The following is a 20212-nucleotide window of genomic DNA, read 5'->3' as shown; positions in this document are numbered from 1 at the left end:
AATAACTATATTATTATTAACAACACACTGTGCTACTTATATTAAAGAAGACTTCCGGTCAATTCCAACACGTAGCTCTGTTGTTGGTAACTTTGGAGTAATGTCAGTAGAGAGAAAAACGAAAACAACATGTGCTAATTCAGCTGTGTGTAGACAGCACCAATTGTTTTTGTTTTTTCTCTCTACTGACAGCACTCCAAATATACAAAAAACAGAGCTATGTGTTGTTGTGGAAGCGACCGGAATTCTCCTTTAAGCACCTACTCAACTATCATCCAGCTGCAGAGTTACAGCGCCAGAAGTATTGGCAGAAATATGTGTCACTAGAAACTGAATTTGAATAACATAATTTGAATTTATGAGGTTTGTATTGCATTGCAACTAATTCTGAAAAGCAGAATTTGGAATTACATTTTTTTTGTGAAACTGAGTTTCAATAAACTTGAATGGATTCAATATTATTAAATTGAATTCATTTGCTCTGAAACTCTATTTGATCCTCACTAAAAATTCCTCTCTCTATACACTTCCACATTCAGTTCTCACAATTCAGAGAACTGAATGTCACTGAGACATTCAGCAGGTCGTGGAGCAGAAAGGACGCTCTGTCTCCGCAAAATATGGAAGCTACAGCTTGGAAAATAGCAATGTGGAGTATTGAAATGAATGATTTACTGTTTATCAGACCACAAATGAGACAATAGTAGCGAGCTACCACACACCGCAGTCTCTCTGCTTTATTCCCCACCGCTGCTATTCACTGACTTCTACTCCATCCAGGATCACTTCTTAAGACTGGAGTCAACTGTAAGTCAACACAATTTTCCAGTTGAGTTAATTAAGTGTAATCTGTTACTTTATATAATTCGTTTTTTTCTTCCTTTTTGTAAATGAGCAAAATGAAAAAGCTTAATTGTAATTTAGGAAAATGTAGGAATACCTTAAAACAGGAGTACCTTAAAACATTAATATCATTTGTTTACATATGTATATACATATATATGTATATATGTGTATATATATATATATATATATATATATATATATATATATATATATATATATATATATATATATATATATATATATATATATATATATATAGTATATACAGCACATGAGATAACAGTTAACCACAGCAGGTTAGCTTTGTCTTTACTTTCCCCATCTTTACATGTTTTCATCTATTCATTTCCTCTTTTTTCTTGGTACTGTCTAATGATTACTTTTCAGCATATTTAGGGGCCAGAAGTGTAGACAGGGAGAGACGTTAGGCGATATATGTGCCAAGTATAACACAGCGTTCAGGGCTGTGTGTGTCTCTCCCCTCACTCATTCCTCCAGTTCTTCCTCCAGCTCCTTTCGGGTGCTCCTGTGTTCAGGCTGGCCCGGCCACAGCAGGGAAGCTCCATCTAATTGGAGCGACCCAGCGGTGGTGGCCCCAAACCTCCGGGAGCCAGGCTCATGCATTCTAATGTTACGCTCGAAGGAAATTGTCCTCCACTCTTTCCTGAGATCCAATATTTCAGCAGCTTGGTTACCATTCTTGGTGGGAGAAAGAAAACTGTAACTTCTTTATTAGATCTGCTGCAGAGCTCAGTGTTGTTCCTGTCTCTGATAGCTTTCTGTGTCCTAGCACTAGAGTTGTGAGCTCACCACTGGTTAGCTGGCTGGCATACCACCTGCCAACCAGCCAATCGAAAAGGAGCACTTTCCATATCAAAGCTATAAGGCCCTGTTCAGACCAACTTTATATGAGCCTATCTTCTCATTCACTCAAATAATGAACCCAACACAGAGGTCTCTGGAAAATAAATCCAGGGTTTTGCTGTAAAACAAGTTTAACCAGACTCAGTGTGTTCCACAACACAAGCAATTACATCTGGCAAGATACTGCGCTGGCCAAACAAATACGTGCAAACACATATTCTTGGTAGATTATTTCATAACATGAATGGGGAATTCCACCGTTACCTCACAATAATTGGCACAAAGGATAAACTGATGACTCTCCAGAGCTGTGCTATTCTATAAACTGCTGTTGGTTTTGTCATCTATTAAACTTAAATATTTAAAAACTAATGTTTTGTTGCTCAAACTGGTATTCTTGGACTGAATTTCATATTCTCGGTGATAACAACACACCCAAGCAAATACACTGCTATTTTTGGCCGGTATGGCCTCATGTAATGTGTCTAAATAATCTCAGTACTACAGTAATACTGACAACAGACAAAATGGTCTTAACCACTTAGACTTTCAACTTTGGCACTGTCGATCTCTTGAAAATCGACCATGTCCTCATTGTTTCCTCTAGATTTGTCACTGTATTCAGCTGATGTGGACTTTGAATAGTGACTCAGGTGGGCTGCTGTCAAAGTTAAAAGCAGATGGCAGTTCTAACTTTGAGTCTATAGGAAGTTCAGAGAGTATTTACACAAAGATCAGGTTTTGTCCCGTTCTCACAGCTTACGCTCAGTCTGGGCGACAAACAGCCTCTGACTCACTAAACAGGTTATCAGGAAGCCGTGACCCTTTTATCGCACCACTCTGTAATTAAAAATCTAGAGTTACCCAGCACCTACACCTCAGCGCACTCCTGTGGCATGAAACTGTGGCTTCAGCGCACTTTAGTTTAGTTGAAGTTGCTCACTGAGGCCTAACTCTTTAATCATGGGTGTCCATATGGAAGGACGTGCAGATGGCAAACCCCGAGAAGGCGCAGTTGAAGTCCTGTGGATAAACCTGGGGTGATGGGCGTGTGGGGGAGTTATTTCAGGAAGACCAATCCAAGTCTCTAGGGTCACAACTTAAAGTTGTGCATGGAACAAGAATAAAAAAGGAACACTTCTGCATGTTTCTCACCAGCCTGAAGATCACAAGCCCAAAGGGTGCGACCCAAGGCACATGCAGTCCCATCAGGGGCTAGAAGTTACTGTTGAAGGTGAAGGCTAATGATGAGGGAAACTTACAACATGGAAAAATGATAGAGAATATGTAACAGGAGGGGTGGGAGAGCAGCATTTCACTTCAGCTGAGGGAAGACAACAGATCAAACTCATGTTTGTAAGCACTGCCATTTGGCCTTGACTTGGCATTTGGAATAATCTATTCTAAATGTTGTACATTACGGAAAACATCTTATTATTTTAATACAGTCAGGAGCCAACTTTTAGGTAAACCTTAAAAATGGAAATCAGTGTGTTAGGCGTGACTAGGGAGAGTCTTTGTCCTTGGCGGTGACAGGACATAAACAGGCACCTCCTCAACAGGCGCCAGCTGATTTTTATCGTTTTTGAAATCTGACTCCACTTCCCCAACCTCTCTGGGGTTCTGCATAGGTTTCTTATTGACACGAATGAGACAGGTAATTATATATTGGCTCAGTCTGAATCTACCATCAACAGTCACAGCTATGAAGTTAATATCTCTACTTTAATAGTACCATGTCGCTTTTATGAAAATAAATATTGGTAAGCTTTTAACAGTTTCAGTCTTTTTCCCTTTATGACCTGGCACTTCTTGGCCCCTCCAGCATACAGTAACTTGTTTGGATAGAATTGCCAACCAAATGGACTGACAATTAAATAAATAAAGTATAGTGAATTTAATTTGGAATTTACTCAATACTAGCCTCTGATCTAACCTGCAGACACTGATCTAATTTTAATTTTTTTTATCTGGATTTCATCATTGCATTAGCACAGAAAATCCACCCTCCCTCCACCAGTGCGTTAAATAATGACTTTTATGTAGTCTGACTTTTTTGACATAATATACTTTGACTTTTTAAGATGTGATTGGCATTTTAGACATACTGCTGTATATAGACTTTTTAATGTGACTTTACTGACTATTTTATTACTTTTTTGACCTACTATACTGTGACTTTATAACACTTTTTTTCAACGTCCCATGCTATGACTTTTTATCAGTCTTTTTTTTACAAACTGTACTATGACTTTTTTTCCAGACTTTTTTGACATACCACACTATGACTTTTATATGTTTTAACTTTTCCAACATGTTAAGTTTTTTGACATGCTGTACTAGGACTTTTATCGACATGCTATCCTGAGACTTTTTCCCCGGGTTTTTGACATACTATACAATAACTTTTTTATGAATTTTTCGACAAACTATACTATAACATGTTTATCACTTTTTAGATGTACTTTACTTTTTTTTTACTTTTTTTGACATGCTATACTATGACTTTTATCGACATTTTTTTTTTTGACGTACTTCACTTTTTTTTGTTTGTTTTGGACTTGACTTTCTCCTGATTTTTTTCAACGTACTAAACTATGACTTTGATTTTTTCTGACTTTTTTGACATACCATACTATGGTTTGCTTACAGACATGAATGGCAGATCAGATAGCTTAGGGGGATGGTCAATTTTTTAGAAGACAGAAGGTTGAGGTCCAAAATACAAAGTTAAAAAGATAAATATGCCCAAAAAATTAACCTTTATGTCAAGTCAGATAGCTCAGGGTGCTTAGAAGACATAAGGTTTGTGTTCAAACCTTATGTGCTGCAGTAAGTTTTGAGGTCCAATAGACAAGTTGAAAAAGATAAGAAAAAGATATACTGTAGCTGACCTGTGTGTCAGGTCAGATAGCTCAGGGTTATAAGAAAACATTTGGAAAACAGCAGCTTGTTCTTTAATATTCATGGTGTTTTTTGACATATTACACATAGTGTATACTGTTTTTGATGTACTGTACTATCACTTTTTTGACATAAAATACTATGATTTTTCATGATGATTTTGGCATTTTCTACATACTACTCTAAACAAACGGTTTTCAAATAAAATAACTATTGTGTCAATATTTTTGACATACTATAGTTTGACTATGTCTTGACTTTTTTTAAAATACTATACTATGATTTTTTCACATTTGTTTTCTACATACTATACTATGACTTTATATAAGACTTTTTCAACATGCTATATTATTACTTTTTTCATGACTTTTTTTGATGTACCAAACTGTGTCACTTCTTCTAAAGTGTGTATACTTTTTTTTTTTTTTACTTTTTTCGACCTAAGACTTTTTTTCAGACTTTTTTGACATGCTATACTATGACATTTTTGACATACTATACAATGACTTTTATCGACATGCTATACTAAGACTTTTTCCAGACTTTTTTGACATACTATACTATGGCTTTTTTGACGTACTATACTAATACTTTTTCTACACACTAAAGTATGACTGTCTTTCAGACTTTTTTGACATTCCATACTATGACTTTTCATGACTTTTTCCTACATACCATACTATGACATTTATTACTTTTTTTAAAAATCCAATACTATGACTATTTATGATTTTTTCCAACATAATGTTATTTCTTTATGTTTTTGACATACTATTCATTCCAGACTTTTCAACATAATATACTATGCCTTTTTCATTACTTTTTTTCATTGAAATTCATGTTATTTAAGACTATTTCCACTTTTCCATCTATTTTCACTACTTCACATTCTTACGCAGTTAAGCTAGCCATCCAGTTTAGCTTTAGCTTTTTACCATTCAAACACATTTTCTGCAGGAAATGCATTTTCTAGTTATTATTAGACCACCAAAGTTCTTGTTTTGCTAAGGTTTTATGATATAACTGATGTTGATGTTTGGGGCATGCTAAATAGTGTTTGAAATAGATAAAATAAGGATTGCAACTCATAGCATACATAAACAATACATTTGAAAAATCCCAAAAGATTTCTGTAAATGTATTACTGAAGCGGTCATGTATACATAAAAAGATTTTGGTTGATATACTATATGGTTTGACTAACCCAAACCCTAACAAAATGGCATGCTATCCTCGGCCTATAAATAGTCCGTGAAATTATGAAACTATTTTTTTCTGTTCTGTTGACTTTCACAGAAGGGGCTTGATCTACATATGTCTTTGATGAAGAGAAATACAGACACAGACTATTATCTCAGTCCCTGTCTCTGCCAGCTTCTGCCAAGAACAGTGGAAATAAAGCAGGGCACAGAACAGCAATGAGGTGCACGACAGCAGCCAGATGAAGTTTACTTAACTGATCCAACCATAAAATTCAGAGTTTGATTAGCAAAGCAGCCTGAAGCGGTCACATTAGCCAAAGGAAGCTATCATCATCATCGTCATCATTGCTGGACTCTTCATTTCACCTCCCTGTTGCGCTGGAGTCAGTGGACCGTCCCCATTCTTAGCTGTGTTTTTTTTTTCATTCTGCCTGCATCACTACACAAGTGATGTAGTGTCCTTCTCAAATCAAAGTCATAAAAATGGCCTTGCCTCCAATGCTCTGCACCACCTCTTTCCTGTTCTCCCCCCACCCCCAAGCTGTCAGCCTCGGCTGCTGTTCCCTGAGGGAAAATCCAGACTATGAAAGCTCACAGCCAGTCACTCAGCCAGACAACTGCAGGCTGGTCAGACCTCACGTTCTATCATGCTGTCATAGGGTTTCTATAACACTGAACAACTGATCCCCATTTTACAGTTCATTTTACAGTCTGTCCAATTATTGTTTATCCTTTGCAAAACATGAGTGATTGTGTATAAAAGAGAACACACCAGCAATAGATGTGTGTGCACAGGCTGCGACAGGTCTGGCTGAGACAAGTTGCAACTGCACTTGTAGTGTGATACCTAGGGCCGTGGCACACCGACCCGATAATCAACCGTCGGACAGTCTGGTGAAGTCGGTGACTCAAATCTGTTGGGTTGGTTCCGTGTCCCACGTCCGTCCGAAGTGGTCAAAGGGGCCATCGTCCTTCATTTTGGCCGACCTGACATGCTCGGTCAGAAGGTGGGCACTGCCGGCAGTCTGACCCAAATGACCAATCTGATTGGTGGAGTGAAAACCCGGAAACGAGGAGTTGGAGGACTAGCGTCTCTCAAAATCTGACGAAAATCTTTTGAGCTGAACTTTGTCAGTCTGAAATGAAGACAGATTCAGCAACTGCATGGCCTATTTTCTACTTAAAATGTTTTCAGAAACACGTTCCGGGGAGTAAAATATAGTAAAATATGAGATAGTATTCTGAACAAGCCACCGTGACAGTCTGGCTTTGAATTTCTGGTGAAACCAGACCCACATGACGAGTTTGTCCAATCAGCACCCGATATTCATTTTTGGGCGACAATACTGATTAGCGCTGCCTGATGTAATGGAGATGCATTAGGTCTCGTTGCTTTGGTGTCTTCCTAGGCGCTTTTTTCACCAAGTCGGGGAGACCATCTGAATAAGCTATTAGTTGTGGATAAAAAGGGGCTTGATCGTATACTCTCAGTCACACTATGTTGGCCAGGGCAGTGTCCATGTTTGTGAAAAATAACATTTATTACAGTTCTGTAAAGGGATACTAATTCCTGTCTTACACATTTAAAGATAGCCCCCACACCCTTTCCATCTGCCCTGTTACCAAAGGGCTTGCTCCTTTCTACATTAGCAATGAACATTGGTGTTCGATGCACATCGGGAGGTGCAGAATCGTCAAATCTCAACATAATTCTTCTTAGGCAAAGCCTTACAGCTCCAATCATCACTACAGCACAAAGATACACAAAATGTCATACTTTAAAACATAAATTGTATTTCTATTATTTGTTAAATAAAGATAACAATTTAATAAACAATTTATTTTACAGGCCTAAAGGAAATGGAAATGCAATGTTTTTGGCTTAGTTCAACTCCCCTACAGCCAATCAGGTTCACTTAAAGTCAACAGAGAACAGGCCCCAGTAGCTAATTTCTTCGTCTAACCCCCTCCACCAACCTCCCGTCCCTTGTCACAGTAGGCACTTATGCTCAATTTGTCAGCCGCTCTCATCAAACATGCAGAATAGAGAGGCCCTAAACTCTACATTTTAGTGGCACAGCTAACCAGGTCAGGGTTCATCTGAGGACGGATTTTAGAATTCCTCCTTGTTTACAGACGGTATGTTGCAGACTGGAAAAAATAAGGAATATTCTGCTTTCCCAGATGTGTGTCAAAGCTGAACCGACTTGTGTGAATTTTGATCTGACAGAGAAAAGATGCTACACATATTTTCCAAGCCCTTATATCTGATTCAAAATAGAATTTAATGATGCTTTATTTCTCTACTCGCTAAGGATTTCAGGCTCTAATTAGGTTTAACATCATCAGCCTTGGATTTAAGTACACGCCTAGACAGTCTACTTTCGTAACGTTGTTAAGTTTGACATTTCAACAAATACCCTTGAAACAATTTCACTTGTAGCAAATTTGTCTGACGTTTCACAGTTATTAGAATGCTCACTTTTATTAATTTCATCTCTGTTTTTGCAGTGATGCCTTCCTCTTTTATTTGAACCTTTCCACAATTGCTAATTACATTTTATTATTACCACAATTTCCAAGTACTGACCTCAACTTGCATGCTTGAATCCTTAAAAGCACAAAGAAGGGCCACTGCATACACAGAGTTGTGTATGGATGTGGTCATAGCAGCCACTTGTGAAGTTAATGTGTCCTGTAAAAACAGTGAAAGGGATATTTATTACTTCTTTATGCATTAGAGGACTTTATTTTATGAGGATTTTATGCTTCCTTGGGGTGACTATAACCTTTAGCTTTATTTTTAGAGTAGTTTTTATTTGTATTTGCTTAGCTTTTACCACCAACTATCCCTCCTCTCCCCCCAAACATCATGTACAATTATTTGTGTAGTTGCTTTCTTAATTTGTATTATTGAGCTGTATTATGTGACAACAGTGTGGAGTGGCAGACAAAGAGACACTCATGCTTTGTAGATTTTACACAACTTTCTCAGCTAATTTTCAGCCTTGCAGGCATCCTCATGCAGAGAGGTTTGAGCTGTAATGCATGTGCTTGGCAGTCATTTCTCCATTTGCTTCCAGATGTTGTTTGGCTGATGCACAGCACACTTGTCAAATGAAACCTGGTGACGTTTCAGTGGCAATTATTCTCTTTGTGCTTTAAGTGGAACTACTACACATATGCTGATGCACACACACACACACACACACACACACACACACACACACACACACACACACACACACACACACACACACACACACACACACACACACACACACACACACACTCAGGAAGAGATCTGCCAACAAATCTGCATTTGCCAGGAAGTAATTGTTTCCATGTAGCTCTATAAGATGCAAAACTAAACAGATTTTTCTTCACTGAACAGTTTGACAATCAACTGACAATCAGAATGAATGCATAAGTCACTCTCTAAGACTTTTTCACATAATTACTTGAATATTCTCTATCGTTATAAAATGTTTTACTTGACAGCCCTCCTGCACCTGGATCATGGTACCATGGTTTGCCCTAAAATATTGTCATGTTCACGTCTTCAAGGTCAAGTAGTGAAGTTTGATCTTAAAAGATGTCAGCAGCTGCCAGGATTTTACTTTTACTTTTCTTGGTACACCCGGTGGAGGGGAGTCGGAGTTGGCGGCAGAGGAAAAGGGTGGAGTGAGAACACAGAATAGAAAGGGTGGTGTGACGATTGGGAGGGGCGGTTTGGTCTGACATCCAACTCCTCAGCACACTTACTCAGGCTGATGATGTTTTCCTTGTGAAGGCCTGGAAGCCAGTAATAAAAATTTCCAGTCACTCTCTTTTTACTTCATCATTGTGACAATCTGCACAGTGCACACTCAGCTCAGTGACTACGAGACTGGAACATTATTTTATATTTTGTCTCTGACTGTAAACAATTAACACTTGTGCTGTTTGCATTGAGAATCCCAGCTTATGTGCTCTGAATTCTGATCTTCATCAAATAAATTGCCTAATATCCCCAATTGAAGCAATAACATTTAAAATATTATCAAGACATCTTATTGTATAAATTGTCTATTTGTCTTCACACAGAAGACATAGAGATTAAAAATGAGCTTAGTGGTGGTTTTATGGCTCTGGGTTTTATAAGACAAGAGTGGGATGGTGGAGGTGAAGGGGAGTCAGTGAGTTTTAACAGGCACTTGGGGTTTGATGGCTGCTGAGGAGCTACTTGAGGAGTTGTGCCATTTTACAGCTGGGGTTATAGAGGCGAGAGGCTAAGTTACATCCAGGACCTCAGCTGTGTTTCAGGCTGACTGGGCTGCCAGATAGAAATGTGAGTCACACAGATGATGCCGTCCTCCTGTTGTATAGGACAGAGCAGGAGTTGGGTGGTGGATGTAGTCTGTGTGTGAAAACCTAAATAAACTTACTGTGGGTTTCAGGAAGGGAAATACAAACACCTGTCGCCTGGGTGTCAAACACCAGCAATCAACTAGACACCAGAAAATATTTTACAACTCCTGGAAAAAGCTTTTTTACTGTGTTGGAATTTTGGTTGTTCTTAATGCAAAATTCTAATTTTATTGCATATTTTATAATGTTATTTTTCCAGACCTTTATGATTTAAATGACTACATTTTAAGTAAAATAAATTGGAACTAAAATGTCACTATATTTCACTAATTACATCAAAGGTTAGGGCTAAACAAACACTTGACACTTCATATCAAAGTAGCTCAGGCCTGATGATGGTCACCCTGAAAACCTAAACAGACGCAACTCTTTCACTTAGCACTTGCATTTCTGTATCGTAAATATGTTTGTTTGTTCTGTGTACACACCCTAAGCCTAAAACACTTTTCTCTCTAGATGATGGTAGAGTAGGCACTGAAGCACACACATCCACCTTCTGAAAATAGGCAATAGGTACACATCACTTCTGTCTTTGCAATAAAGATCCTTTGATTGCCACAGTTTCAACATTAATATTATCATCTGTGTTTAAAGTATCTCTTTCTTGAGCCGTGGATAATGTGCATAGGACTGTCCAACCGATAAATTATCACCAGCCTCAGAGCACAGAGTAGTTGTCCCAGCTGTAAACCACCAGGAGCTTAGCGCCTAGTTAGAGGTCAGAGGTTAATGTGGTGCTAGAGGCAATACAAGAGACTGTCCTAAATATAGGCCTTTATATGTAGTCAGGACTGTCATTTAACCCCAGGGACTTTGGAATAGACGTTTAAAGGTGATTTGTCTCAGTTTGTTGACAGAGGACACTGGTTATTTTCTTCAATTCAATCTCACTGTAGTGAGATCTCATACTTACAGTATTGACAGCTCAATACATAAATACTGTACATTAAATATTTTCTGGTGAATGTTTTTTCAGCAATAGTGTTCTTTCAGTTATTAAGGCTAACAATGGTCTAATGTTCACAATTAGAACATATAAATAGCGACAAAAGAAGCATCTGTTGGTGATTATTGACCTTGTAGCACACAGCCCGGCAGTGGCTTTGAGAGAAGCAGCAATTTTCTCACTTGTTTTCTGTTTCTCACTGGCTTTCAAGAAAAGCTGGCCTACAGCAGAGTAAATGATCAGAGGCCATGTCCCGTGAGTTCAGCAGCTCTACATGCAGACCACCTTAACTGCTGTGAAATGCTGGCCTGATCAGGCCTTCCTGTTTCCCTCTGTGTGAGCATGCATGGCTCAATGCAAAGCAAGCATTGAGATGCTACGTGTTGAGATTGCTTTAGGTCCTGCAGTCAGCCAACTGTATTGAGACAGATTACGCTTTTGCTCGGCCCTGACAACTTGGGGCGTCTGCGTCTTGCCAAGGAGCCTTTAGGGATGAGGAGAGAAAGGAACTGCTCGGTGAGCCTGTCTCGTCACAGCGTCAACCAGCTCAGGCCTGCTTTCCGGCCAAGGCTCTTAATTGTGTCTCTGGGTGAAGTGGTAGTGGCCCAGCGGTGGGGACGGGGCTTGTACGTGTGATGTGAATAAGACCACACACACAATCACTTGCATTCACACATATGCACATTCACATGAATGTCGTAATCCCATGGCCTGAATAAATGACCATCACAGTTGTAATTAGACAGGACTATTTTTGGATACCTGTGGTCCACAGTACTGCAAGTCCCAGATACACATCAGGGCCTAGCAGCAGGAAGACCATAGGATTAGTCCTGGTTTTACTAATGCTTGGGTGGTTCAACTAAATGCCAGGGGCCGATACCGTTATGACATGACTCAACTCAATTTAAAAGTGATGCCCAGCATTATGTCAAAGCCAATTTTCATTGGGTTTGGTTTCTAACTTCATTTTAACCCATCATGAGATCAAACTTTACTAAGTTCACAAAACCCAGATAAATAGGGATATATAGGGTATATTTCCAGTATAGAATACCTATAGATTTCTTTACATACATTATATAGATAGATAGATAGATTTTGAGAATACTTCAATTGAATAGCAGAGTTTCCTGTTTAGGATGGTGTGTATATAAGCAGAGCCAGAAATAGATTAACAGCAAAACTCCTCCTGCTTGCCTTTGTCAGATGACTAAACCATAACAGTGATGTCACCAAGTCTTCCTCACACCTAGCTGAAAGCATTCAGTACTGGCTCAGGCAAACCGCAGTCTGGCCAGCTTCCTGTCTGACCATTGTGGACAAACACAGAGAGACGGGCAGCAAACACGGGTGCATTTACCTGTTAACACAGCCAGGTCACAGTGGCCACACACAGCAGGGGAGAGGACTCAACTCTGGAGGGAGAGGTATGTATCATATAGGGCCACAGTTGAATTGTGTTTCACAGCATGTAGAAAAGTAACAAAGTTGACTGAAAATGGCCTCCTGTTGTCCTTTGTTCCAGTTTTTGCTCTGACTTTTTTAAGTGTCTTACACCTTTTAACCCTGAAATATAGTTGCAGACCCTTCGCTGCTCAGGGGTTTTATAGTATTTGGGTCAAACTGGACATTTTTCAGTCTGTCTCCAGTTGTCAGATTCTTTAATTGGGGAAGTCCGACCACCTACGTAAATTTATCTTATGCGTGTGCATGCAGCCGACCGACCATCATGTTTATGTAGTGGTAATTGGTGGACAGGTGGGATAGAGGCCTGTTGTTTTGCTTAACTTTCTTTGTGGTAATTCAGAACCTGGCTAACTAGACCTTGTTTAACCCCCTGACTTTAGCCCCAATCAACACATGGATATTAGGCTCCATGTAACCTCTGCCTTTGTGTATCTGAGAACTGGTTTGTGGTAAAAACCTGTCAAAATATCCCACTCTCATTTCTGTTGGGCGACAGCAACAAGACCTCTACAGTAATTTCCAGAAATCTGTCCAAATTGCTTAAGTCTTAAATTATCTATAATTGGCCCCTGCGTTGGGTTACTGGGGGTAGCCTCCAATCATGTGGTGGGAAGCAGAAAGGGCTCTAGTCACTTCCAGCTGGTTAATGATGGCCAAACGGGTGCTTACCAACATCACGCCAGTTGCCAAAGGTTACCATGTATGAATATTAGCTCAATGTGATGTTTATTTTACTAAATGGCACTGGCACTTATGTGTGGCAAGCCACTCTCAATGACTATGAGTGATTTCACCTCTGGTACAATGCCGACTTGTCTAACCTGTCAATTTCTCTTGTATAACAGCTTTCCGCTTCATCTTACCTTTGTGAATAAAACCATTTCTATTTAGTATCCAGCTTGATTTCTGCTTTGCAACTGAAGAGTCAGTGAAGTAGATCATCTCAATAATTCTTCATACGTAACCTTCAGCTATGATTCGGCCTATGCTATGTCAGTATTGTCTTTTTAGTACCTGACTCACCTGTAACCTGAACTCTCTAAATAGCAATGATAACAGGCTTCTCTGCATGGGGTCACACTGCATTAGGGGTCAGGGTGAAACAGACTGTGTCTTTGTGCTTTGCCAATGAAGTTTAGGACCAGGGCTAATCAGGGGGGCGAAAGCGTACACCGTACACCAAATCAGCTCCAGCCAGGGTAGCTGAATTTATCTCAACCTTATTAACTTTGCTCAGGACTCAAATTGAAACCAGCTCGGGTGCTCACGCTCTAGAGGTGCTGAGTGTGAGAAGTGACAGTATGATTTACAGGGGGAAACATGCCGCAGAGTCTGTAGAGCAAAGAACTGGTCAGGGTGGAGGAAGGTAGGGAGGGAAGGGGTAAAGTGAAGTTTTTTCATTGGACAGAAAACCATGTAACTCTGGAGAGTGACTGTTCTGTTAGTTTCAAAGTGACAGAAAAACATACAGCACTGCACGTCAGCTCACGATGAGAACATCAATATCAGCATCATGAGTGTTGGTACCAAACTCAGTACATATAAAATGTCAGTTGGACTAGTGGAAAGCAGAGTGCCCTGTAATATACAAACCCGTTTATGAGAATGTGTTGGCCTCTGCGTTCATTGTACTTTATTAACTACTTGTTTAGCTTTATTATATTTTGCAAATGCAGTTTGGGTAGCCACAAAAGTGACTTTCTTTCTGAAATGTCCTACTGATTTATTTGCTCATAGTTCAATAGCTGCTACCCATTGAACTGGCCCTTGGACACTTACTGTTTTTTGACTGATCTCTGTGGGCTTCTCACAAATGCTGACTTATGATAATGCAAACCAGGCTTCACATTTAAAAATATCTTCACAAGTACCTCACAAACCTTTTCTCAACTCTCAAATCAATTTCATGGACACCTTTTCTGTCCTATGTTTAGTGAGCAACGGAGATATTATTGTTTATTTTTACATGTAGCCTAATAAAGAAAAAGCGTAAAAACCAAAGTGTGTTTGTCTCTTACTTTCTGAAGTTGCAGATGGCACATTCTCTCAACTGGCACATAAAGTTTCTCTGGCTGTTAATACTTTTGTTTTATTGTTCCTGACCCAGGCTTCACAAGAGCGTCTTTCAATGGCTTCTTATTTTTTTGCATCTGCCAATGCTTAGGATGAGCCCACAGATGGCTTTGAAAGAAAACGCTTATAAATCCTCTCTTGTTGATCTTATACCAGTAGTATTCAGATAGTGTATGTGTGTGTGTGTGTGTGTGTGTGTGTGTGTGTGTGTGTGTGTGTGTGTGTGTGTGTGTGTGTGTGTGTGTGTGTGTGCAAGCATGTCTGTGTGCATGCTCATCCCTCCCCTCTTCCTGGGCTTTGTTAGGCCAGGTGTGCCTAGTCTCAGTGCAGTGCCCAAGGAGCCGTGAGAACGCAATGGCCGGCCCTTCTCTCCCTCCTCTATCTGATTTATTTCAGCCTGTATGGCATTTTAACAAACAAAAGTACCGCTCAATATTGATCTGGATCTCTCTCATTTCCCCACTCCGCTCCCTTTCTTTTGCTCAGGTCTAGGGTGGCTGCTTTAAATCAGGCCCTCTTGACGTTTGCTTAATGTCTAATTAGCCATGGGTGGGCATGGCCTTTGATTATAGGAAGTGCCTGGAGGTGGGGCTGCAATGACGACTGGATTTTGACAAAACACCCCAGACTGATCAATCACTGCCTGACACATTGTTTTGTCCTTAATTTTAGAGTGCTTGGTTTAGAGATATGTCCCCTTGGTCACCTTATTCTGAGTTCAAATGATGTGATTTCCTCTCATGTGCCACTTTTCCTGGGCCATGATGCATGTCTCTAGATCCACTTACATCGACTCCAGGGTGTTCTGCATTCGACTCATCAATCTGAAGTGCACTGAGTTGGTACAGATAGCTAAACCTCATTGTCAGTGTTGCAATTATTGTTGCAATTATTTGAGCCCATTTTAACAAATAAAACCTTCAATAATGAGTCTAGCTGCCTGATAAGCTCTGTGTCTTAAAATAGTTTGGAGAAAAAAATTGAGTAAGGGATATTTTAGAAGTTTGGTCAATTTTTTTTACAGATATATACCTTACACATTTTTTGGGTTTTATGACCTGAAAAAGGACATTCATGGGGTTTGTATTGCTAACAGGTTTTGGATACAGAGCCTCAAAAATAAAGCTTTCTTACTCTGGTTCTTCCAGCTTTCAAGGCTTCCCCCTCTATCCCAAACACTGGCCAGATGGCCGGAAAGTTGACTTTATTTAAATCTGGTAATTCCGGCTCTTTTCCTACCCCCCCCCCCCTCCCCACAAGGCCCTTCTCCCACCCCACCTCACTCCTTCGCTTCGCTATCTTCTCTCTAAAGATCACGGCAGTGGTGTGCCAGCGGGTAACAGCCTCAGCTTAGAGTGGACATGTGAGAATGACACAGTGATGACATGCTCCTGCAGAAGAGATTAGAGGGTCACAGAGAGAGAGAGAGATGTGAAAGAAGTGAAAAATTGAAAACAACAATTGATTCACATAGTTAGAGTTATTTGTTAAATGATGAACATTTGTTGTTTTCTGCATAGGAATTCCAATGTACATGTTTTGGCCATGTTAGAGGAGGATGATTATATTTTCCCAGTGTGAAGAAGTAAACTGCATCTTGAAACTGCAAAAAGATCTGAAACAGAAACAAAAATATGTATTTATCATAGTGTAAACAACTTGTTTAAGGCTTCTTTGCCTACTGTGCTACTGTGTCTGTTACATATCATCACTGCACCTGCCTCATTGTCTATTTAAACTGTCATCCCACCTGCAACTTACACTTGAATAGGTACCTTTAATCTTGCCATCCTCCTTTGAGCGAGACCCCACACTGACAGAGTAATGTCCCCTATTAAAGCCCTCATTAAAATAAAGGTCATGGGTCAGCCAGCAGGCCACAGGACATCAGGCTATCATTAGGGCTAATTGTTGGCTTGTGATCATCCTCCTTCCTCTGACAAAAAATACTTTTCAGTATTTTATACCCTGTAGTAATTTTTGTTTTTTATTTTACTTCACATATTCAACACCTGTAACCTGTAGCAAATTGTTGTTAAAAGGCTTGAGGTCTGCTAAATGAAATGGAAAATCCAAATTTACAACAACACCTCTGACATCACTGCTGTGTGCCGTAAGAACCCCTTGTGCTAATCATATATCCCAGTTCTTCCTCTTCTATCCTCTCACAACACTCCCACCTTAGAAGATCTGTCTTTTAAGCGACCCCTTTATTGAAACGAGAGTAGTCCACTTCAGTAGTCTTCCACTGTGTGGCCATCTGAGAAGGAAACTGAATATAAATCCCTAACAATAGGCAGGGTGCTAGGGGAATAGGCCGAAACGGCCATTTAGCAGGTGCACCTTCATGGCCTCCACACAGTTCCCACACATATCACCGAGACTGGTGGCCTGCCCTAGAGAGTACCCCTGAATCACCATCCAAGATCAAGTAGCGATCAATTAATGGGAGAACAACGCGTCCGCTGGGGGGATGTCCAGTGTCCCACCCTCCCCTGCTTTGACTCATAGAAGTGCCCATTTGCAACTCTATCTGTGTGGCTGCTCCATGTCAATGAGTGTGGGGCTGGGAGGACGAAGATATTATCGGGGTGACTGTGAGAACCGGCACTGGCATTTTCACTGGGCCGACCTTTTGTTTTGCGTGAGTGAGGGCCGATCCACGATGCTGTGATGAGGTCACCTGGCAAAGCAGCAGGGGGTCCCATGTCTATTGTTAACCTGAGACACAAGGATGAGAACTGGGGTGGGTGACAAATAGACTCTGCGGCTTGGTAAACCCATATCAGACAGGTAACTTCATGAAGGTTTTTTGGTCAGACTACATGGGAAATAATTAATATTCTCCTCTTACGTAACAGCACTCCAACATATGCAGCCAACTATTTGGACATCAGGTAGTATTTGACATTCCTTTCCTATCTGTTCAAAAGAAAAACCTGTTTGCTCATGGTTGACTGCTAGTGATATGCCAGCATTGATCAGTGTGACTCTGCTAATTGCATTCTTGTCGAGAGGCAAATAGACTTCATCCTGAACACTGATAAGGTCATGAAGCTAAATTATACCAGGAAACACTGTCTGCTAGGTTACGTTACTGCTGCCCTGATACCAACTGATAAATCATGATGGTTAAGACTTGATTATCTGAAACAGTTACTACAGATACAGTGTGCCTGCTAACATGTTTTCTTCCTGTGTAAAAGTAATGCTTGGTTCCTATTGGTTTTGCCGTTAACTCTCCAGAACACATGCTGATAAGTTTGTGTCTATATTGTGAGTTTTCTTTATAAGGCTGTGATTGTGGTAAAAGGGTATTCATAGGTTTTCCAACTCAGGCAGCTCCCCATTGGCAATATAGCCACCTCTGAGAGCCCCAGCAGTGAAGAAAGCCATTAGTTATAAACAGCCTTATATAACTTCACACCCTCAAATATCATTGGAACATTTTCTTTACCTTTAGGTAACCAGTGAGCCTCGTTAATGCAATGATTGATGGCCAAAATGTTCTCTTAAGGATACTTTTTTTAGACTGGGAGTAAAATCACAGTGATTCTGCCCGTATAGAAAAAAATATAAGGATACACATATTGATTGTTCTGTAAGGATTGGTGGTTCATTTTACTATCTAAAAGCAACACATAATCCTTCACAGCAAGGTGAGGAGCCCGTTCATGGAATTTGACCCAGTTGATTCAATGGATCCTTTTTAGTTCTTTGTGCTCTCCTTTCCCTTCACCACCGGCAGACCACGGAGTGATGGGCAACTAACCAGCAATTATTGTGACCAGACAACCCCAACAAACTAGCCTATAATCACTATCAACCAAAGCGGGAAGGGGGAAAAAGGTCCTGAGTGGAAGAACCCCACCCCCTTTGCCCATCACTACTAAGACCAAAAGGTATCCTGCATCAGTAAACACAGGAGGTCTTTAGGGGGCTTCCCTCTCTTTTCCGTAGAATCACATTGTTAGGAGCTCGTGTAAGCTCTACCCATGGCTGACAGCAAGGTAGATACTCAAACCACCTGTGACACCTAGCCCAAACACAACCTTTTAACCTAAGGTCATATCCACTGTACCGTGCTGAGACCATGACATCAGCCTCTTTATATTAATAAATCATAGAAATCATGACATGCAATCTAATAATAGTCCTGATGAATAATTTCAAGTGCAATGAACTTCCCTTAAAATGTAACTTGGTATGCAAATCAGATTTGAGATATATTAGATACATTTTGTGCCTTTACATAACACCACAAATCCCAATACTTTGGGTGTGGGAAACACACCCAAAGTATTAATCCATGGATAGATCTTTACAGTCACATGCCTAATGTATTAAGCTTTCTGTTTTTCTTTGGAGAGCAAACTTGATTCCTTGGTTCATTTAAATTTACAAGAGTCAAGCAAATGGAATATACATATATGTACTTTTTTGGAAAGGGTAGTTTTATGGCAACAAAAACAGAATCTGTGGTCTCAACAGTCCAGGTTTGATGCAAAAGCCTGTGGAACCTTTTATGCAACCCGGCGTCCAGGAGATTTATACAAATATTTTGCTTTCCACCCTTTTTGAGCCTTTTAGCCCTTGCTAAAGGAAAAGCTAGCTCCAAAAAAACCACACAGAAGAACAAAAAGTCCACAGGTTCGAATGTCCTGAGTGGGCCATTTGCCAGGTCTGTTCCACGTGCAGGATGCTCACACACACAGACTGGCTCCAGCCTCCCAATCCTGCTGAAACATATGAAAACAGAAACAAATCCCACCACGAGAGCCAGCACCAGTGGTCAATGAGAGTATAAGAGGCTGTTTTAGTGCAGTAACACCGTAGATCACCCAAGAAGATTAGCCTCAGTGCTACAGGGCCTTGTGTAAATCTCCTTCTAATTGGCAAGGGAATTTGATTTGACTCATGCACTGTTAGAGGCCAGTGCTCATTATTGCTGCCCAGTTAATGCATAAACAGAGGTCTCAGCAGGTCCCCACTAAGTGGTACCAATGATCAGATAGCAGCCTCTTGGTCTGAGAGGCGGCCTTGAAGGAACTTAATTGTTCTTATTGCAATAAGCTCAATCTTTTAGAACTAATTTTTTGTTAAATAAGGTCAAAGTTAATCCCCTCAGAAAGCACTACATTTTAATGTGGGTCAATTACAGTGATGATAAACAAAATATACAATTTAAATAACATCAAATATTTAAATTTGTTGGATAAGGTATATAAAAAGCTATGATAGAGTATTTAAGGTATAATTTAATCTGCTACACATGTCTGTATATATAGGTACTACAGCTATAAAAGTGAATGTGTCATAATCAAACTGTAATTTCTTTTTTCTTTACCTCTTCATGTGCACATCAATACTCATTAACTGATAATAATTATATTTTGCACGACATTATCTTGCCTTTTCTTTCTACATGAAATGATTGAGAATTTTAGACAATATGATTACAACAGCTTCCTTCCAGTCTTAGGCTGAAAGAGTGTTA

The sequence above is a fragment of the Etheostoma spectabile genome, chromosome 19 (genome assembly GCF_008692095.1).
Source record: "Etheostoma spectabile isolate EspeVRDwgs_2016 chromosome 19, UIUC_Espe_1.0, whole genome shotgun sequence".
NCBI lineage: Eukaryota > Metazoa > Chordata > Actinopteri > Perciformes > Percidae > Etheostoma > Etheostoma spectabile.
This window is presented reverse-complemented; position numbering follows the sequence as displayed.